The sequence below is a fragment of the Ctenopharyngodon idella genome, chromosome 5 (genome assembly GCF_019924925.1).
Source record: "Ctenopharyngodon idella isolate HZGC_01 chromosome 5, HZGC01, whole genome shotgun sequence".
Taxonomy (NCBI): domain Eukaryota; kingdom Metazoa; phylum Chordata; class Actinopteri; order Cypriniformes; family Xenocyprididae; genus Ctenopharyngodon; species Ctenopharyngodon idella.
Window position 1 is genome coordinate 38047709 of NC_067224.1, and position 9626 is coordinate 38057334.

General features: G+C 34.4%; 1 long non-coding RNA gene across 1 annotated transcript; it reads right to left on the reverse strand.

Annotated features, from left to right (window-relative positions):
- Positions 1-956: 956 nt before the first annotated feature.
- On the reverse strand, positions 957-3015 carry LOC127513230 (uncharacterized). Its single transcript, XR_007930365.1, has 2 exons — positions 2843-3015; positions 957-1862 (listed from the first exon to the last, which is right to left on the reverse strand). It is a non-coding gene; the product is annotated as an uncharacterized LOC127513230 (long non-coding RNA).
- Between the last annotated feature and the right edge of the window lie 6611 nt (positions 3016-9626).

A 9626-nucleotide genomic window follows, 5' to 3' on the forward strand; every position in this document is an offset into this window, starting at 1 on the left:
TGACTTTGGCGCTCCGAACCACTGATTCGAAACAAAAGATTCGTAAAGCTTTGAAGCTTCATGAAGCAGTGTTTTGAAATCACCCATCACTAGATATTGTATTGATCCCCAAAACTCTGAATAAAGTCGTTTACTTTTTGTGCGCCAAAAAAAAAAAGAAAAAGAAAAAAAGACGACTTTATTCAGAGTTTTGGGGATCAATACAATATCTAGTGATGAGTGATTTCAAAACACTGCTTCATGAAGCTTCAAAGCTTTACGAATCTTTTGATTTCACGTGAAGTCACGTGATTTCAGTAAACGAGGCTTCGTCACGTCATAAGTGTTTAGCAATTTAATGGTTAGCGTGACTTTGGCAGTTTGATACACGCTCCGAGCCACTGATTCGAAACAAAAGATTCGTATAGCTTCGAAGCTTCATGAAACAGTGTTTTGAAATCGACAATCACTAGATATTGTTGAATAAAGTCGTTATTTTGTTTTTTTGCAGCACAAAGAGTATTCTCGTCGCTTTGTAATAATAAGGTTGAACCACTGTAGTCACATGAACTGTTAGTACCTTTCTGGGCATTGAAAAAGGAAATTAACTTGCTGGCAATGGAGGCCTCACTGAGCCATCGGATTTTATCAAAAATATCTTAATTTGTGTTCTGAAGATGAACAAAGGTCTTACAGATGTGGAATGACATGAGGGTGAGTAATTAATGACAGAATTTTCATTTTTTGGTGAACTAACCCTTGAATCTCATAACATTATTTATACAACTATGTTTTAATTTTTTGTAGTGATAAAGTATGTTTATGATCTGTTTAAGTAAAAAAAAATGTAATCAAAATAAAAAATGAAATAAAACCAAATTAATTAACTATAATTAAATCTATAAATTGATCCTATGATGGGAATCCCTAAAAGTTGTATATGAAGTGCCTGACAGAACCCTTTACACAGTAGAACCTTTTCTTCTAAGAGTGTTTATTCTCTATTATAGATCAGTGTAACATTAATTTTAAAAGTAAGATTTCCCAACACTTTCTCAATCAGAAAATGTATGAAGAATTGAGGGTTTTGCAAACATTGAGACATTATACCAATATCCAGGTTGTCTGTGTATTTGTTACTCACTTAGTTTGTTCATTCAAAGCTCTTAGGCCAGGGTTTGAAAGAAAAAAAGCAATAAAAAAAAAAATAACAATTTGAAATGAAAGCATTCAAAAGGAAATAAATAAAAAGCTAGCCGACTAAGTGTGAAGAATAGAAATGAGCTTCACACAGGTTTCTGCAGTGCTGATATCTCGTGTGGCACAGAGGAACAAATCTGACAAAAGCTTATCGTTTATATTAAGAATTTGTTCCATCAATCAATACGAGATGCAGCCACATATATGACAGAAAAGCAAGAAAGACAGAAAAAACTATTTATATATGACATATCTCTGTAAATCATCTGTGAAATAAAGGTAGCAGGAAGCTTTCGCCTACAAAGGAAGCTGTATGCATTGGAAATGAGCTGGAATTAGACAAAAAAAAAAAAAAAACTTTTCCTATAAGAAGGAATTCTCAGCTCCACCGTCAATCACATCCTCTGCAAGGTGAAACAGAGGCCATGTCACATGCAGCGACATGTACAGAAGCACTAATCGAAAATCGGAAGAACTAGATCATTTTCCATTCTTCCAGGGTTATAGAAATCTTCAAGAGAGAGAACAGTTCCCTCCACTTCAAAAACAGTGGCAGTAAAGAACAAACTCAAGGTCAGGTATTGAGAAAAGGGAATTGTTCAAATCCACTTGGTAGGACCCATGTGCAGAAGCTTGTGGGAAGGAAAAACCAAGCAGCAAATCCAAGCTCTCCAGAGGAACGCCTGGCAAAGGAAGAAACAGAGACAAAATGAGACCTGTAATGGATGGATTACAGAACGAGGCATAAACAGGAAAGGGGGAAAGACAAAAGCTGAAAGGTATAAGGAAAGGTGAGGCAACACATCAAAGTGCATGATTATAAAGAGCTTCTTCAATACACTGGAGCTTCTTGACAACACAAACACATATCAGTGACAAATGGGAGACACAAGATCATAATTGAAATGCAAGAGATGTAGGCTACTATATACCGTACATTAGCAGAGCACAAATTCCACTTCCTGAAACATGTTAAAACAATGTCAAGGTCATACCCAAATCAACAGAAATTAATATGAAATCATATTTTACATAAGCAAAACGAATGCTGTTTTAGAACCATTAAAGGTTATTTCATTGTGACATTATTTGAAATACTCAAATTATTCTAAAAATACTCTAACAATCTTTTAAAGTGTAAAATAGTTATACTTTATTATTATTCACTATTATTATTCATTTATTATAGTCTATAGGCTATTTAGAGTATCAATTTTAATACTGTTAAAAAGGCCAATCAGAGACTTTCTTATCGGTGACGGCTGTAATGTACTCTACGGGGCGATGTAAGCCCCGTTAAATGGATGAGTCGGCCACATAATCAAAAACATTTATTTTAAACATTATTTAAAGTACATCCTGATTGACTGAAACAATCTTTGTCATAGAATACACTTGTTTGTTCACAATGAGTTGACAGTTTGAATGTTCTTGTGCCCATTTATTTATTTTCACGATCTGAGGTGAACTAGCCATGGTTACTTTCAGTACGGCTACAAAGCTGAGACCACCAAATGATATTCAAATGGACATTAGACGGTTTTAACAATAAATAAAGCACATTACAGTACGTGAGATTATCATTGCCATACTTGTTGTTGTTCCAGCCGCGACGTCGCAGAAAAATAGAGACCGTTTCTAAAACTCTGTTTGGAAAAGATACCTTTTATGGCGTGTCGCAGCATCGCGTCGCGTTTGGTGTAGGCTGCATCCGAAATCGCATTCTTCCCTACTATATAGTAGGTCGAAAAATAGTAGGTGAAATGATTTCACAGTATTCATAAAAGAGTAGGTAAGAAGTACCCGGAAGACCTAATCTCCATCGAGGTTCTGAAGTGTGCACGATGGACACTTTACAATCCCATGAGGCCACAGGAGAGGATTTATGAATGGCAGTGAAGCGAAGCAGCTGACACTGGTAGGTCACATGATAATGACAACATGGCAAATGTAGTATGTTTGGATTACATTCATAATATGCACATTCATACACATTCATCAGCCAATCAAATTAGTGTATTTGTATGTGGCAGGTGTAGTCTTTTTAAGGTGCAATGTGTAAAATTTAGGAAGATCTATTGACAGAAATGCAATATAATATACATAACTATGTTTTCAGTGGTGTAAAAAGACCTTACATAATGAACCGTTATGTTTTTATTACCTTAGAATGAGCCATTTATATCTACATACACCGCGGGTCCCCCCTCCATGTCAAGTCGTCATTTTGTGCCGGCATCTACAGTAGCCCTAAACGGACAAACTACAGAGCGCATTTCATCACTATGTTGTTGTTCTTCTTCTAAATCGTTCGTGTTTTTAGAGGCAACTTGCATCGTCACTACGTTGAATACGCACAAAGAAGAAGTAGTAGTAGCAGTCATCTGGTTTATTAGAAGCAGAGACCATTCTTTGTTAGAAGTAAGAAGAAACCTCATTGCTTGACTGGCTACTCTCTGCTGTCTCAGACAACGACATCTTTGACTTGTGTCGACCAGACGGCCACCGTAGCTTCTCTATTTTGCTTCGAAAGGGAGGGGTGAGCTGCCGTTGGTTGCAGTTCGCAACCTCACCAATAGATGCCACTAAAATTTACACACTGCACCTTTAAGCAATATGTGACATATAGCCTACGCAAAGAGAGGGATGGGATATGTTTAACTATGGTTTTCATGCCAAATAATTAGGTAAGTGCTTTTTTTGTGGGTTTTCTCAATTAGCTATTGCTTATAGTGGGTTTATTGAAGTGAATACTTGACTAGCTTGAGCATTTGGTGTCATGTTTTTGTTGGTGGGTGTCTTTGAAGTGTCATTAGTCTGTACAGTAGTCAAACTGTACTGTACAGAACTGTCACGTTATGTTAGGGCAGTGCTTCGTTTTGGTGTGATCATGTATGTGTGTTTTTCTGTCTTAAATCTTCTATACAGTTAGTTTGTGTGTGAAATGTAATCTGAACATACTGTGGTCTGTTTGTTTTATATACACTGGCGTTTAGAAGTTTGTGGTCAGTAAGATTTTTTGATCTATTTATTCAGCAAGGATGCATTAGTGATCAGAAGTAAATCCATTCATAATGTTACAAGAGACTCAGGAGTTTCGGGGATAAGTGCTACTGTTTTAAAGTAATGGGTATACCATATCATATATTATTTTTTGACAATGATATCTGGTCTGTATTGGAATGCCTGTTCTGCACATTTTCTACTCCTTGCATTTTTATCTATTTAGTATTTTGGTCAATTTCCTAATGCTTTGAGCTACCAATAAGCGTATACTTTCAGCTCTGTTTAACACATTTTACAATATTTAAATTCTGCAGATTTTCCCAAATCAATGCAGAAAATGAAAAAATAAAAGGTCTGCAGATTCCATCTGGACCTGGAGGCCTATACTTGGAATGCAAAAAAATGTGATTAAATATACTTGCATTGAATAAAAATGCACATTTATTAGCGTAATCAGCAAACTGGCAAAAGTGAGCCTTCTGGGATACTGCTTACTATTATGTAGTTTTTTTTTTTTTTTTCCCTGCTGTGCAGGATTGGATCTACTAACAAGAACTAACTGGAATAGCTCATAGTATCTTTAAAAATGTAATAAAAGAGCTGACTTAAAATATAAAGTTGATTTCACCATTGAATCTTACACTTCTCAGTCAAATTCTCTGGAATACACTGGATTTAGAAATCTAGAAAATTGTAGGACCAACTGGGATGAGATTATTCAATAGCATATGTTCATCAAAGAACTAATAGGCCTCAGAGGGAATATGCTGTTCATATGCATAAGATCAAAGTTCAAAGGAAAGAGTCAACCAGAACACAAGAGTACTACATGTCATTTTTCATCAGGATTCTTGACATGGTTCTATAAAGACACTTCAACATCTTGAGCATGGTTGTGTATTCCCCTTCATATGGAGGCTCCTGTTGCCTTTAAATCATGAGAGATGAACCTAAGTGTAAAGCCCTTCATGAATAATTTTACCATCTCTTGGATACTCTGTGTTTGCAGTCCCCAATGTTCGACTTTAGTTTTGTTCTGCCACGGTACTCCTGTCGACAAGAACCTGAGCTGTTCTTGTCTGCAAATTTTGAGAGTCTGATGCTCAGGACTCAACAGGCTCTCTGTACAGGTCTGTAAATGGTTATTTGCTCTATTCTGCCGTTGAGCTAACATGTGTGGAGAAGACCGTCTGGGGGTTAACACCTGATCCCACATGAGCTTTGCAGTAGGATACGGCTTTTTTATTCTAGTGTACTGCTGTGTGAGGAGCATGAAGACATCTGAGACTTGCAGTTCCTCAGTCCTGTGTCGGTCATATTTTATCCTTTCAAGCTGCTTGTAGCATACTGATAAATAATGTTCTGATTTAGTTTTTCACATTGTAACTCTACACTGGTTTGCTTAGTCAAATGTGGTATTTTTAAGTCCCTTATAATTTCTGTCAAGAATTCTTGCACCAAAAAGCATGGCAATTTAATTTTATGTCACTGACATTAATTACCTTGTTTATGATTGATTATGAGTATATGATTGATTGGCTGCACAAGATATTGGTTCTATATTGGTTACTGGGCCATTACTGGAGATTTTCTTTTAATTTTGTCAGTATCAGTGGATATTGCATGCAATGTAATTTTGCATGTCTATTATTATTTTTTTTACATTTAGATTACAGCACAACTGTTTTCAAAAATGTTTCATGAGATCATGTGACACTGAAGCTGTTGAAAATTCAGCTATCACAGGAATATATTACATTTTAAAATATATTAAAATAGAAAACAGTATTTTAAATTGTAATAATTCATAAAATTACTATAAAATAAAAAGGTAACACTTTACAATAAGGTCTTATTTGTTAACATTTGTTAATGTAACATAAACAAACAATGAGAAATACATTTGTTTCAGTATTTATTAATCTTTGTAAATGTTACTTAATAAAAATCTTTTATTGTTTGTTCATGTTAGTTCACAGTGCATACAACTAATGTTGTATTAGTAAATGTTGAAATTGAACAATACTTCTACAGCATTTATTAATCTTAGTTAATGTTATTCTAAATGTTAACTAAAGTGGTTAACTAATGTTAACTAATGAAACCTTATTGTAAAGTGTTACCAATAAAATATTCATAAAATATTCTGTGCATCTATAGAAATGAGTAACAACATTGCCACCCAGTGCTGAATACTAAATAGGTGTTGTTAAAGTCACAGTACACTCTAAAAAAATAATGTGTTGGCTCAACAACAACAACAACAAATGAACACAACAGTTTGCATCAGTTTTTTTGAGTTATGACAACTTTGAGTGAATTTACGTTCAACCAACAAGCTACACTGAGTTAGAGGAACTTAATAATTTGGTGCATAAACACATTTTTTTTTTTAAGTTTATTACTCAAAAAAATTAAGTCGCTCCAACTTTCAGAGCTGTAGCCCTGGAACCAATTAGGCCTAATCTTATCTATTTCAGTTAAAATCAACAGCTATCATAGCGCTAGCATAGCCTATTTAGGAACAAGTAAGATATTACTTGTCACTGGCATTAGCACAGTCATTGTCACATTGTCACAGTCACAAAAACTTCAACATTACAGAAACTCTTTTAAATGTCAAACATAACAGCATTAAACTCTAACAGGTCTTTCCCTTCTTTAAAATCAAATAAATTAACACTTCATTTCTACATTTATTCTCCTTATCCAGTCCTATGCAAAGCATGCTGGGAACTAGAAATCCACTGCCTAATTTCTGAAGTTATCAAGACAATTTTATTAAGTTACTACAACCTAATTTTTACAAAAAGCCAATTAATGCAGAAATTTGAGTTTAAATTACAGACGATATTAAGTTGATGTAATGATCAACATTACTATGTCAACAGAACGCTACAAAATAATGTTTGCAACTTAAAAGGTTTAATTAAAACAATAAATTAGAATTTTAACTTGCAAACATGCATTTATTTAAGTTGTGGTAACAGGTCCCCTGAATTACTTTTATGTCTGATTTACCCCTTTTTTTTAGTTTAATTTGTAGTTTAATTTCCATAGTTTGGGGACTTTTTTTAGCAATGAAAATACTCTTTTCTATGATGCATGCTTTTAGATCAGGAAAAATGAGAGGGTTCCCTTAATAAACGACACTTGTGTTTAATTAGAGAATTGGTAAAACAATGCTATATGGTTGTCAGTGTTTTAATTAGCACTGAACTCTTTGTCCATTCACTGCAGGTACCGAATAAATGGTGTCAGTTGAAAAGCTGGTGTCTGACATCTCCATAATTAGATTTCAATAAATGCATGAATTGAGCTAGAATTATAACAATGTATTGTTTATATCATTATTGCAGTCTCTCACTACTGGCAATCTAAATTAGTTCCAAATGATAATGTTGTACAAACACACTGTCATCCTATGTTAAATGTTTCTATGGTATATCAGTGATAGATTGGAGTTTTATCTCTATTATGGCAGCTCGATTAACTGGGGTCCTGACTCCTTGAATTGTGTCCTTTTTTCCAATACTGACCTTTTCCCCCTTGCCAAACCCACTTCACTGGTTTTTAATTATAGGAATAAGATGACAGGGGACATTGTGACTTTGTCTGTGAAAAAGCAGTAATCAGCACCTTATCACAAGAATGCAGCAAAATGATGAAGAAATTATCATTTGCAGTTGAACAGTCTTGAGCAAAGTTCACCTGATTTGAATGTAGATAACGTGTGTATGATTTGTGAAGGAGATGGCAAGATAAAGATTAATATTTGATAATGCACTGTAGTTCAATTATGTCTTCTTTTACTAGCTCTCTCTCTCTCTCTCATTTGGGTTTCTGCAGAGGAAGCATGTGCAATGAAGGGAAAATGTTCCCCATGGTAAAGGAATAGTTTATCCAAAATGAAAGTTCTGTCATTGAATCACCCTCATGTCGTTTCGAACCTGTGACCAAAATGCCACAAAAGTTAGTCCATATCAAGTTTTTGAAGTCATATGATACCTTTGAATGAGGAACAGACAGAAAAATAAACTATTTATTGGTCACACTTTAGTTTAGGGTCCAGAATATAGTTGTGCAGAATAAGGCATTAATATGTGCTTTATAAGTACCAGTAAAGCCAATATCCTAGTATGCATGCTAATAAGCAACTAGTTAATAATGAGAACTGGACCCTAAACTAAAGTGTTACCTATTTATTCACTAATAATTTAACCCTCCAGTGAGCTCTTAACACCATATCCATTGTTACTGATTATTGAGTTGGAGTGGAGAACCAGATCAGTCTGGTTTGTGAAACAGACCAAACTGTTCATTGAAAAGAACCAAAACTTAAATTCTAATAGACTCAGTGATCCAGCTCTCAAGTTGACAGCTCACTGGAGGGGATGAATATCCATGAATAACAAATTTTGGTCTGTTTCTTTCACAAAGCTTTCGTATGACTTTCAGAGGACTTTAAATATAATGCACAAATGGCGTGCTCAAAATATGTAGGCCTGTGTTTAAGAAACTAAATTTCCATCCATTTGGATGATACAGTTTTAACAAACTAATAAACATAATATTATGCATATTGTCAGTCATACATAAATGAAACAAGTTTTATGCAGTGTTGCCAACTGCTTTCAATTAAAAGTAGCTAAAGCTGGTAGCTAAATGTCACTAGATTGATCTGTATAAATATGAATCTAGATAAGGTTTGTCCAAGAAGTTGCTAGATTTGTCCCTAAACTTTTGAAAAAAGTCTCAAAAGGGGAGGGGAAGTCACTAAATCTAGTGAAAAAATCGCTAAATTGGCAACACTGGTTTTATGCAATATTATTAATAAACCAAATGTGTTTTAAATACAAAATAACCATGTTTATACACACTGTAAACTCAAATAAGTTGGCAAAACTCAAAAAATTTGAGGCAATCAGTTGTACATGCAAATACTTGCTCTCAAACCAAGCTGCATGCACCACTTGTCACCAAAAACCCACATTAACAGAAACTCTTCTGAATTAGCATAACAAAACATTAAGCACTACTAAATCTCCCACTTAACATTAATCTTGTACAAAAAAAAAAAAAAAAAAAAAAAAAACGCTATATAATGCTTAATTTTAGCATTTACTGACCTATTTGAGTGCCATGGCCAAAGCATGCTGGGAAATAGAAATCCCAGCCCAGTTTCAGTTAAACTTAAGTTCTTCTAAATTAAAAGAAATAAGTTCATAAAATTCAAAACAATGAAACAGTTCAGTTTCTTTAAAATTTATCAGTTCTGTGAACTTGTAAGAAAAAGAAAGTGCTAAATACTCAAAAGTTAATTAGACTGAACTAATTTGTTTAAGTTAAGTTTGTCCTACTTAAACCAATTAATTATTTTGAGCGTTAGGGTGTACAGTGCACTCTAAAAAATGCTGGGTTGTTTCAACCCATGTTTGGGT